Raw genomic sequence first — 13,788 nt, forward strand, 5'->3', positions numbered from 1 at the left:
TACTGTATGTAATTTATACCTCAAAAAAGTTAATGTAAAAAGAAAATGAGGCACTGTTTCTATGAATGGGTTTTAGGGACAGGTAAACCAGTGTGAGAGAGAGAGCACTCACTTTTTTTTCTTTTTTAGAAGACTGAGGCTGAGTCATAGGCAGGGGCATTGCTGTGCACAATCTGCTTTGTTGTATGATTCTCTTGAGACCTGACTCAATTTATGGGCTCCTTCCTTGGGCAAGAAACTTAAGTTGGGGTCTCACTATTGTGTTCTGGGAGCGTTAGGTCACTGCATTCCTCATGGGCTCCGGGCATCCCGAGGAAGGCGTCTGCTCAGGAAGCATGCTCAGCCTTGAAATTGAGAAGGGAGGTCAAATGAGAATGTGCAGCTATTGCTTCTGCACCTCCAGTAAGGTCTTCGCTTTGTAAAGAAGCCAGGTGTTAATAATAGTCACTAATACTTAGTTGAGTGAATGTAGGAAAACCCAGATAAACTTTCCTCTCACCCACAGATTTCTCTGGTCAGTTCAGGGAGACAAATGGAAGAGTTCATTTGTGGGAGGGGATTTGTGACAGGTAGGTCATAATCTCAACTACTTTATGAAATGTAAATTACAGCTCTGTAGAAGTGAAAATTCACATCATTACATCAAAATAAAAAAGGAAACAAAGCACTGGTGGGGGAGGCTGGGAGGTGGGAAAGGGACCCGTAGTTTCAGCTACTCGGGAGGCTGAGGTGGGAGGATCACCTGAGCCCAGGAGTTCAAGGCTGCAGTGAGCTGTGATTGCATCTGTGAATGGCCACTACACTCTAATCTGGGAAACATGGCAAGAGCCCATCTCAAAAAAAAAAAAAAAAAAAAGAAAAGGAAACAAAGTACGACTATGAGCAACCCTCTTGTGGAGAAATGGCCAGCATCATGTGCAAATAAGGGTTCCTTAAGCAGTACAGGGCACCTTACTAGGCCATTTCCATGAATTTATCTCATTTAGAAACCAAACTTCCTATCCAAGGCCCATCTTAAATTACTGTTTTCCTTTCCAATGAACCATTTTCCCTCCCTATGGGAGACACTTAAATGTTCTTGGCCAATTAAACAAATGTTCTTGGCCAATTAAACAAATTTCGGGAAGTCTTTTTTTTTTTTTTTAGAAGTCTATCTTTTTTAGCTGCCTTAAGCACTTTTTAGAAAAATGAAAACAAAGGAAAAGGAAACAATCAAGAAGTCCGTAAGGACATTACATTTTAAATAATTTAAGACATTGTATGGCTCTGAATGTGGTTATTTCCTTGCTGTGCAGGCCAGAGCTAGAAGTCAATCACCTGGGCTTAGTCTTCACTGTCTTAGGAACAAAGTGTGTGACCTTCAGCAAATCTAACCTTTGTACCACTTTTCTCCATGGTCAAATGATGGTGATACCATTTTCTTAAACTATCTTAGTGAGCAAAAAGTTTTCACCGAAATACTGGAGGTGGTAACAGTTTGAAAAATTAAATGTTTAATAAAAATCCACATAAAGCCAGTGTTTTACAATGAAAAGAAAACTTTTAACATGTTATAAACATGACATATGTGCTTTCACTATATGGACTGGATCTCTAAAGCAATAAACATCACCAGTCATCTTTTACTTTTCCCATACTCTTAACACGTTGTTAAGAATGATCCTCTGTGACTGCACTAAATATTTTTTAAGTTTCATACTGAGGTGTTGCAGAAGTTACTTTATTATTAAAACAACAGCCTGGGAACTGAAGCCTAGAAATGGGATAAGAATTATAATTTCAAGACAAAAGCAAACACCTGGGTCATAGAAATGACAGAATGATTAACCTTCATATGTGGTCTGTACTCCATCCAATGAAGGGTGTAACAGTAAAAAATAAAGTAGAATGTACACAGATCTGTAATGTTTTTGTGGGGAGTAAAAGAGTGCCATTAATTTGGTCGAAGGCTGGTGCTGGCATTGTCACAGACTCATTGTCTGATACTGCTTGGCTGTGTCCCCACCCAAATCTCATCTGGAATTATAGCTCCCATAATTCCCATGTGTTGCAGGAGGGACCTGGTGGGAGGTAATTGAATCATGGGGGAGGTTTCCCCCATACTGTTCTCGTGGTAGTAAGTCTCACGAGATCTCATGGTTTTATAAGGTGAAATCCCTTTCACTTGGCTCTCATTCTCTCTTGCCTGCCACCAGGTAAGACGTGCCTTTTGCCTTCCACCTTCTGCCGTGATTGTGAGGCCCCGCCAGCCACGTGGAACTGTGGGTCAATTAAACTTCTTTTTCCTTATAAATTATCTAGTGTCAGGTATGTCTTTATCAGCAGCATGAAAACGGACTAATACACTGTCTCTTGTGCCTGATCTGCTAGGCTTCCCCACTTCCTGCCCCACCCTCCCCTCCACTCTCCCTGCTCCCTAGTCCTCCTCTCCCTCTTTCTCTACTCTCTCCTTGTCACATCATATCTGAGGGTAGAAATTACTTTTAGTTTTTTGTTTTTCTTTTTTAAAGGAAACTTAGGAACACATGAAATGTTTTTCTTCTTCTTGAGTTGTTTAATTTGGTTTAACAAATGTTAATTGAGCACAGGCTGCCAGGCAGGAGATACAAAGGTAAATAATACGAGGTCCTTGTCCTCACCTTACTGAAGATCTTAGGGTAGGTCAAACTAAACGAAGATGCAAAAAAGTGCTCCAGGGCTTTGAGGTGGGTGAGAGCACAACTGGCTATGTGGATCAGAAGGTTTTGTGGCAAAACTTCCATCCCTTGGGCCAGGCCTTGAGTGGGAAGGGAGATTTCCATGAGTGGGCATGGGGGAAGGTGGCCCCAAAGGCAGAATAAAAACCAAGCAAAGGGCAGAAGAGTGCCAGGTGGGTTTTAAGCAGCACTCAATCCCGTGTGCCTGGAATGTAGACAGTGTGTGTGTGCAGTTGGGGATGCTGGAGATCTGCTGGAAAGGCAGACTGGGTGGGAGTGTGGGGTACATAAAAGGCCTGCTGAGAACTTCAGCCTTTATACTGTAGGCATTGTGGAAGAAGATGGGAAAATATTGCTGTTAGTCTGCTCTTACTCACAGGACTTTATTTGCATGGATATGTGCCCACCCAATCTCCTGTTCTTTGCCTCCCTGCCCCACATAAAAACAGCTGCAGCCTCAGGAAAGTGGTTTGAGAGCCATGGCAGATTTGGCTCTGGGGATGGTCAGGAGGCAATTTCCAACCTCCACATCAGCTAGCTCCAGTTACAGCTTGTTTCTGGGGGCCTGCATTGAGCTTCAGACCCTGACTTTGACCCCCAAGGAGGGATATAAAAAGGAGCTTGCTTGGTTCCCTGCTCAGAGCCCACAATGACTAAGGCTCTTAGTGGGACCCACCCACAATTGGAGGTGAGATGGGGGTAGGAATGGGAGGTGCAGAGGCTGGGCAGAGCTGGACCAGGGGCTGCAGCACAGCCACCTGCACCCAGCTCAGTGGGCTCGAAGGGCTGCAGTTCTTGGAGGGCTCACCCTGGGAAGAAGGGCTACTGAGGAAGTTGCTATATGCCATTACTAGCAAGAAGTGAAGCTGAGAGGAGCTTTTCTAAATAATCCATAATAAGAAAGAAAAATGTCAATTGTGTTAGTGGAAAAAACAATATTTCATCCTCTATCCTTTCAATAGAAAATGACATTAAAAATAATGCCATTATGATGAAGTGAACAAAGAGTATGTAAAAGAAAGTATTCTAGATGTACTATGCAGTTAATAAATAATAATAAAATGTTATTTTTCTGGATATGATAATTGTAGTATTTGTCAGCTTTGAAAATTTTATAATTTGTCATGATGTCTTTTGCATTCTAAATAAAGTCACTTTCATACTTAATTTTGTGTTTGCAATTTTGTATTCTTTTTCTTAAAGATTCTCCAAATTGTGTAAGCTTCAGGGTCCCTGAAATTTGGATCAGCCTCTGGATACGCCCCATAATTTTAGCTCAATAAATGTTTGATTAATTACAATTGCAAAGTACACTGAGCTCTGAGGACTGAAGAACACAAGGGAAATAAAATGCATTTCAAACAAAGAGACAAAATAAATAAATGAATTAGTGGCTTGGTTGGGAAGTCACTATCATTATAACTGGGATGTTTTAAAGATCAGGACAGTCAATGTTGGGCTCCAGATGAATTCCACACTCTACATGGTGGGGCCAGTCTGTCTGAGAGTGGCAGTCCAATTAGGGCTTAGCTATTAATGCCACAGTTATGTGGCATTAATAATTTCCAATGGCATTTCCACATGCGATTTTCAGCAGATTATTTTCCCAATTAGGTTTCCCAATTTTAAATTAGGTGGGTTGTGTAAATATAAAGTATTCAAGAAGGAGGGAAAGTATAATTTAACTCTCCACATGCAATTTTATTTGCCAAAGCACAAGGTTACTATTGAAAAATGGACAAATAAAAAATTGTCTCAGAGCTCTAACCAAAGTCTAATTTAATAAGTAATTCCATAGTATGTCAATATGCTTTATTTTATCGAGTGGAAGCATTTGAAACATTATAAAAACTTGTTTAAAAAAGAAATGTAATACTTTCGAGTTTTTTTTAATCTATAAAATAATGATTTATAGGACTGGAAAGTGTGGTGAGGAGCAGATTTTTAAAAATATTACAATGCTACAAAGTTACAACTTTCAAAAGTTACAACTTCTGGCTTTCAAAATCTAAAACATGGACACAATATAAAAAGAATGGTTTTCAAGACATTGGACAGCAAGAAAGAAAGTACAGCGACTCCTGAGAGATGGGTAACAAACAAGATGAACCTTCTTATTGCCCCAGCTTACTGCTTTGAGAGATCTTCCAGGCCTGTGTATGGAGCAGAAACACAAAAGGAGTCCAGAAATCTCCTCGTGCTGAGGAGAGACAGAGCTGAGGCTATGGGGAGACCAAAGCAGGTAGAGGGCTTGAAAGACACTTGATGTAATTCACCTTTAAAGAATATGCATGCTGTTTCAGTGTACATGGAATGTTTACCAAAATAGAACATATTCTGGGCCACAGAACAAGTCTCAAGTTTGAACAGATTCAAGTCATACAAACTGCTGACCATGATGGCATTAAATTAGAAATCAATTACAGAAAGATACCTGAAAAAAAGAAACCTGAAACTAAACAGACTTTTAAATAACCCAAGAATGAAAGAAAAAAGCAAAATGGAAATTAGAAATTATTTTTCATTGAATGAACATGAAAATATAACATATTAAAATTTGTAGGATACTGCTAAAGTGGTACTTAGAAATTTATAGCACTAAATGCTTATAGTAGAAAGGAAGTGGACTAGGGGAGGGATAGCATTAGGAGAAATACCTAATGTAGATGATGGGTTGATGGGTGTAGCAAACCCACCATACACGTATATGGCACGTGTATACCTATGTAACAAACCTGCATGTTCTGCACATGTATCCCAGAACTTAAAGTATAATTTAAAAAAAAAAGAGAAAAGAAGTCTTATATCAATGACTTCAGCTCCCACCTTAAGAAATTAGAAGCGTAAATAAAACCCAAGGTAAAGAGAAGGAAGAAAATGATAAAGTTGAGAGTGGAAATCAATGAAATAGAAAATAGAAAAAGAAAAAAAATCAATGAAACCAAAAGCTGTTAATTTGAGAAACTCAACAACATTGATAAACTTCCAGCCATTGGTTATAAGGTTACCTGTAGGGTTTTTGTAGGAAGAAACATATACAAAACAGGAAATAGGGAAAACAAAAATTATGAATATCAAGAATGAGAGAGGTGGCATCACTACAGATTTTATAGATAATAAAAGAATAAGGGAATATTATTAAATTTGTGCCAATAAATTTGACAACTTAAATGATATAGAAAAATACATAAATTCTTTGAAAGATACAAACTACCAAAGATCACTCCACAAGAAAGATAACCTAAATAGCCCTGTATCTCTTAAAAGAATTGAAGTTGAAATTGTAATTGAAAACTTCCCCCAACAAAGAAAACTCCAGGTTCAGATGGGTTCACAAGTGAATTCCACTAAATATTTAAGGGAGAAACGATATCAATTCTACATAAAGTTTTCAAGGAAAATTAAGAAGGGGGGGTACATTTCAACTCATTCTCTGAAGCCAGGATTACTCTGATACCAAAACCAGAAAAAGACTTTACAAGAAAACTACAAACCAATATCCACTGTAAATATTTATGCAAAAATTTAAAATAAAATTTTAGCAAATCCACTGATACAATAAAAAGAATAATACATTAGGACTAAGTTAATTTTATCCCGGGAATGCAAGGCTGTCTTAATATTTTAAAATTCAATCAAATATAATTCATCATATAAACTAAAACAGTAAAACCATATGATCATCTCAACGAACAAAGTTTGACAAAATTCAGTATTAATTCCATAAAAAAAATCTCAGCAAAATAAGAACGAAAGAGCTTCTCAACCAGAAAAAGGGTACCTCCAAAAAAACCTACAGGTAACATTATGATTAATGGCAAAAAATGGCATGCTTTCCCCTCAGATCAGAAGTAAAATATGAATGTTTGCCCTCTTCTATTCAATGGTGTATTCAAAGTTCTAGCTTGTACAATAAGGCAAAAACAAAACCAAACCTTCAGATTACAAAGAAGTAAAACTGTCTTTATTCACAACTGATATAATCACAGTAGTAGAAAATCTAACGGAATCTACAAAAACGCTACCAGAAATAATAAATGAGTTTAAAGAGGCCGCAGGATGCAAGATCAGTGTACACAACTGCATTTCTATATACAGTAAAAAATCAGAAATTGAAAATATAATATATAATAGCATCAAAATATGAAATACTTAGGAATAAGTTTGACAAAAATGTGAAAGACCTGTACATTGAAAACTGCAAAATATTGCTGAAAGGAACTAAAGACCTAAATAAATTAAGAGGTATACTATATTCATGGGTTGAAAGACTTAAAACTGATGTCACTTGAAATTCATCAATGTAATCGCAATAAAAAATCACAGCCACTTTTTTCTTGATGGAAATTTTAAAAACTAATTCTAAAATTCATATGGAAATGCAAATAACCTAGAGCAGTCAAAACAACACAAAAACAAAGTTGGAGGAGTAACACTACCTGGTTTCAAATCTATAAAACTACGTTAATCAACATGTTGTGGTATTGGTGTTGAGATCAATAAATAGATCAATGGAACAAAATAGCCCAGAAACTATTGCATATATGGAAAGCTGATTTTGAGAAAGGTACAAAGGCAAGTCTATGGAGAAACAATAGTCTTTTCAACAGATTTGGAGGCAAAACTTCATTAGATACGTTATAGAGTATTAGATAGATGGCAAGTTTGTAAATGTAAATGCTGAAATAATTAGATATCCAAATAACATAACAAATGAAGTTCAAGCCATACTCCAAACTATACACAAAACCCAAAATGTCTCAATTTAAATAATGGGCAAAATATTTGAATAGATACTTCACCAAAAAAGTTATACAGATGACAAATAAATGCACCAAAAAATGCTCAAAATCATTTGTCATTAGATAAATACAAATTAAACCCCCTATCAGATATACTACATGCCTAGTGCAGTAGCTAAAATTAAAAAGACTGACCCTACCAAGTGTTGCTAAGAAAGTCAAGCAAGCGGAACTCTCAGACACTGTTGGGGAGAATGTAAAATGGTAAAACCACTTTGGAAAACAGTTTGACCGTTTTTTATAATGGTAGATACACATCTACCATACTTCCTACTCCTGGGTATTTATGCAAGAGAAATGAAAGTATATGTACTTTCAAAGACATTTATATGAATTTTCATAGATGATTTGTTTGTTATAATCAAATACTGGAAACAGGCCAAATGTCTATCAATAGATGAGTGGAGAAGCAAACTATGGTATATTTCTGTTATAAAATACTACTCAGGAATGAAAAGAAATGAACTATTAGTACATGTTACCACACGGATGAATCCCAGAATAATTATGCTGAGGGAAAGAAGTCAGACAAAAGGGTATATAACACATAATTCTACTTATATAAAATACTAGAAAATATAATCTATAATGACAGAAAGCAGATCAGTTTTTATTTGGAATGGGGTTGCAGAGAGAGATGCAAGAGGGTGAGATTACCAAGGGGCATGAAGAAACATTTGAAGTGGTGAAAATGTTTGTTACCTTAACTGTGGTGATGGTTTCGTGGGTGTACACATGTCAAAATTTATTAAATATATACTTTAAATACATGCAGTTTTTTTGTATGTCAATTGTATCTCAATGTTTTTTAAAACCCGACCTCATGATTTGGCTTCAAGTATCTAAAGCAAAACATAGGTTGAGGGGCTTCAAAATTGCAGTACTTCAAGTATTTACTTGGTTCTAAAATGTATCTTGTCTTTGTGAAATCGATTATTCTTGTTAATTTCCCAATCAACAGAACACAAAATCCATAACCAAACCTTTCTCAACACACTCAGTTCAAGTAGATCAAGTCATTAAAAACAGGCTTCACTACCTTATCTTGTGGAGGAGGGGAAGGAAAAGGCGGGTATATGAAAAAAATAAAAGATACAAAATACGTTGTTGGGAATTTATGATGCAAAACTAGAAATGTCTATCAATATCCAAAATACAAATACAAGATTTTTCTTTTTCTTTATATTTTCTCGCTTTGTTTTCCTTCTTCCTTTATGGCCTTCTACTTTTTAAAATTCTTTTTTCCTTTCCCTTGTTTCCTTTTTTACCTTCTGTCTTCCCACTTTCTTTCACTTCCCACATCTCAATTCTCCCATTTGCTGGCAGGATTGTACGGTGGCTGACCACAGCATGGACTCTGGAGCAGTCTGCCCAACTCCAGATCTTTTGCTCATGGTGTTAGGCATGGTAATATCCGGTGCTTTAGCTCCCCTATCTTAAATGGGGTAATATCAAATGTTTCTTCCTCATAGGTTGCTGTGAGGTTTAAAATTGTTAATACAGGAAAAACACTTGGAATAGGTAATTACCAGGTAAATGTTACCATTCTTAGAGTCCCCATTCTACATCAGACACACTGGACTCCAATCAATTAAACATAAACAGCCCCGGGCTCAAAGAAAGCAGAAGTGAGATTCCAAGGGCTAGAACCCAGTCCTGGTTTGGTCACTACAGTTGTCTGACCCCGACCCTGTTACTTACACATCAACGCTTAAACTGTTTATTGGTAAAATGAGAAGTTTAGTGTAAAAGCTAACCCCATTCAGCTTGTACCACTGCTTTTTGAAATCCAAAAGTATAAAAATATTATCAAATTAAAAGCCTTTTGATAACTTTTAGGCAGAAATGAGAAGTGGCATGGATTTTCATGTCACCATGAAGGCCATTTGTTATTTAGTAAGAAAGATAACATCGCAATTACATCGACATCACTAAAATTTTTGTGGACCGCTAAGTTACCTCTTTAATGTTTTATGAGAAATTGCAACATATAGTTTGATTCTTATCTTCTGAAATCAAACACATTCAAAGTTTGGGTCAGAACTCCCCCTTTCCAAAGCTGTACACGAAGTCTCTTGAGAAGTCAGCAGTTTGGGTACTTCATCTGTGAGTGGCAGGTGTACCACCAGCTTGGACTTCGTGATCCAGCAGGAACAATCCTCATTTCAGGAACACTCTGCAGCTATTCTGTCTTCTCTGAGGTCAAGCAGCATGAATGGTGAGTGAAGTAACCATAGAAAACCAGAGTCCCCATGGCTCACTTTGCGTGAAATTCCCTGGAGTAAGCGTAATGTTCTACATATAATCCTGTCATTCAAGAAAATCACTCAGTTTTTAGAAAGTAGGGGTATTTAATATAGAAACCTTTTTTACTTGGCCTCATTACAGATAACTTTTTTATTTTGGTTTGTTTCCTCATCTTTATCTACACAGTACCTTTTATATATCTACTGTGAGTAACTAAGACTAGATTAAGGAGTCGAAATAAGCCATGTTTAAGTACCAATTCTTTCCACTTGTTAAGAAAGGTCTGTGGCAAGTTATTTATGCTAAGCCTCAGTTATGTCATTACTTTATGGAAAGAAGAACACCTCCCTCATTGGATTGAGGATTAAATTGACAAAATATCCTATGTATCCTCTATAGCAGGGGTCCCTAAACCCTGGACCACAGGCTGGTACTAGTACTGGTAACTGGCTTGTGGCCTGTTAAGAACTGGGCCTCACAGCAGGAGATGAGCTGTGGGCAAGTGAGCAAAGCTTCATCTGTATTTACAGCTGCTCCCCATTGCTCATATTACCACCTGGGCGCCTCCTCCTGTCAGATCAGTGGTGGCATTAGTAGGGCAAACTCTACTGTGAACTGTGCATGCGAGGGATGTACGTTGCACACTCCTTATGTGTCCGGAATTGGTGGGTTCTTGGTCTCACTGACTTCAAGAATGAAGCCGCGGACCCTCGCGGTGAGTGTTTCAGTTCTTAAAGGCGGCATGTCTGGAGTTTGTTCCTTCTGATGTTCGGATATGTTTGGAGTTTCTTCCTTCTGGTGGGTTCGTGGTCTCGCTGGCTCAGGAGAGAAGCTGCAGACCTTCGCGGTGTTACAGCTCTTAAGGCAGCGTGTCTGGAGCTGTTTGTTCCTCCTGGTGGGTTTGTGGTCTCACTGGCTTCAGGAGTGAAGCTGCAGACCTTCACAATGAGTGTTACAGCTCATAAAGGCAGTGTGGACCCAAAGCGTGAGCAGCAGCAAGATTTATTGCAAAGAGGGAAAGAACAAAGCTTCCACAGTACAGAAGCAGACCCCAGTGGGTTACCACTGCTGGCTCTGCAGCCCGCTTTTATTCTCTTCTCTGGCCCCACCCACATCCTGCTGATTAGTTCATTTTACAAAGAGCTGATTGGTCTGTTTTACAGAGAGCTGATTGGTCCGTTTTGACAGGGTGCTGATTGGTGCGTTTACAGTCCCTGAGCTAGACACAAAAGTTCTCCACGTCTGCACTAGATTAGCTAGATACAGAGTGTGGACACAAAGGTTCTCCAAGTCCCCACCAGAGTAGCTAGATACAGAGGGTTGATTGGTACATTCACAAACCCTGAGCTAGACACAGGGTGCTGACTGGTGTGTTTACAAACCTTGAGCTAGATACAGAGTGCTGATTGGTGTATTTACAATCCCTTAGCTAGACATAAAGGTTCTCCAAGTCCCCACCAGACTCAGGAGCCCAGCTGGCTTCACCCAGTGGGTCCCGTACCAGGGCCGCAGATGGAGCCGCCTGCCAGTCCCGCGCCATGCGCCTGCACTCCTCAGCCCTTGCGTGGTTGATGGGACTGGGCGCCCTGGAGCAGGGGGTGGCGCTCGTCAGGGAGGCTCGGGCAGCACAGGAGCCCATGGAGGCGGGGGAGGCTCAGGCATGGCGGACTGCAGGTCCCGAGCCCTGCCCCGTGGGGAGGCAGCTAAGGCCCGGTGAGAAATCGACCGCAGCGCCAGTGGGCGGGCACTGCTGGGAGACCCAGCACACCCTCCGCAGCCACTAGCCTGGGTGCTAAGCCCCTCACTGGCTGGGCCAGCAGGGCCGGCCGGCCGCTCCAAGCGTGGGGCCCACCAAGCTCACGTCCACCCGGAACTCCACCTGGCCCGCAAGCGCCGCGCGCAGTCCCAGTTGCCGCTGGCGCATCTCCCTCCACACCTCCCCGCAGGCTGAGGGAGCCGGCTCCAGCCTTGGCCAGCCCAGGAAGGGGCTCCCACAGTGCAGCGGTGGGCTGAAGGGCTCCTCAAGTGCTGCCAAAGTGGGAGCCCAGGCAGAGGAGGCGCCAAGAGTGAGCGAGGACTGCGAGGGCTGCCAGCACGCTGTCACCTCTCACTTATGAGAATCAATGCCTGATAGGTCTGTCACTGTCTCCCATCACCCCCAGATGGGACCATCTAGTTGCAGGAAAACAAGTTCAGGGCTCTCACTGGTTCTACATTATGGTGGGTTGTATAATTATTTCATATATATTACACTGTAATAATAATAGAAATAAAGTGCACACTAAATGTAATGCACTTGAATTGCCCCAAAACCATCCCACCACCCCGGATCCAGGGAAAAATTGTCTTCCATGAAACTGGCCCCTGGTGCCAAAAAGGTTGGGGACCACTGCTGTATAGCACACCCTTCTAGGTTATCAGATTCTAGTCCTGTTTGTTCATGGTTTTTGAGCTATTTAGCAATTATTTGCAATGTTTTTAATTTTAAAAAATTATTTTTAAATTAAAAAAAAATTTTTTTGAAACAGTTTCACTGTCACCCAGAGTGCAGTGGAGAGTGTAGTGTAGTGGCGCAATTACAGCTCATCACAGCCTTGACCTCCTGGGTTGAAGTAATCCTCCCACCTCAGCCTCCCAAGTAGCTGTAACTACAGGCGTGCACCACCACGCTCAGCTAATTTTTGTACAGATGGGATTTCACCATGTTGCCCAGGCTTGTCTTGAACTCCTGAGCTCAATCAATCCTCCTGCCTCAGCCTCCCAAACATAATTTCTCTGATTATATGGCTTTATGAGGAATACAGATATGACAGTATGACTCTGGAAGGGGGCATACAGCAGGGAGTTAATGCTCCTTCGAAGGGCTGTTACCATGATGAGGAGGGGAATTCCCTCTGTTAATACCCCTTTGGAGAAATGGCCAAATGTGTCAGAAACTCCTAATCCTCTAAAGATTGAATTAGGAGTACTACATTTCTATTGGGTCAAGCCCATATCCAGAAACAACTACACTGATTACCCAGTCAACGGATATCAACTTGTCCATTGAAGACATATTATGAGAAACAAGACTTTTGTTAAAATATAATACATGAACACTGATTAGATCTTATGTCAGGTTCCAATTATGAGTCCCAAATCCCACTGTTACCCACCAGGAGTGTTTCTTGGTAGTCCTCATAATTCGTAAAGGAAGTGTTTTTACCACTCTGCCAGAGTGAGTTCCTCCCACAAAACCTACAACATAGTTGATTCTATGTCATTTGCTGCTAGCTGGATTCACCTTTCTATACTTTCATATTCCTTTAGCTGTTTAGAGATAGCCAGCAGTATCCATAACCTCTCAGCATATCCATGAGAGAACCTGCAAGACTCTTGCCCCATCTAGCCAAGAGTTTCAACATTAGACCAGTTGTCAGAGGAAAGTGAGAACCAGCTGGACTGATTAAGTATCTTGATTGACCATTATAGAAGATGGGGCTAGGAGGTTGCTTAATTTACCTAACCAGAATGTCTACATCACGGCTTGAAATTTTAAGTGTATAAATGTGTGTGTGGGTGTGTGTGTGTGTGTGTGTGTGTGTGTGCACGCACCCATGTATTTGGGACAGTAAACAGAAAATCCAAATTTTTACTCTGACTTCCAAGATGAGGCTGATTAAGAGGTAGCAGGGAATCTTTATAGCTCACTGCTAAGCTCAACCTAAAAAAATCATTTTATTTATTATTAAAAACTGGGAAATATAGGAAATAAAATACAGCTCCACAGAAATATAAACTACTACTATTTTAGTGTATTCCCTACCAGATGCTCTTCTGTGCTTATTTTTATACTGTTGAGATCCTATGTATGTACTATTTTGACTTGTACTTGCACTTAAGATGTTCTGTGCCATTGCCTATATCATTTTTGTAATTATTTTTAATGTCAAAATGTTATTTGATTGTAGTTATATTTCAATGTGGCTACCTGCTTTCTTACTGTTGGACATAGTGTTATGCTGTTATGAACATCTATGAATCAGTCACTGCACTTTACTTTT

General features: G+C 39.8%; 1 protein-coding gene across 1 annotated transcript in view; it reads right to left on the bottom strand.

The window, feature by feature from the left end:
- Positions 1-13,788, bottom strand: part of RMDN2 (regulator of microtubule dynamics 2) — a 132,393-nt gene that overhangs the window by 39,676 nt on the left and 78,929 nt on the right. The gene's annotated exons all lie outside the window — the stretch shown is intronic.

The sequence above is a fragment of the Nomascus leucogenys genome, chromosome 19 (genome assembly GCF_006542625.1).
Source record: "Nomascus leucogenys isolate Asia chromosome 19, Asia_NLE_v1, whole genome shotgun sequence".
In the NCBI taxonomy this organism is placed as follows: Eukaryota; Metazoa; Chordata; class Mammalia; order Primates; family Hylobatidae; genus Nomascus; species Nomascus leucogenys.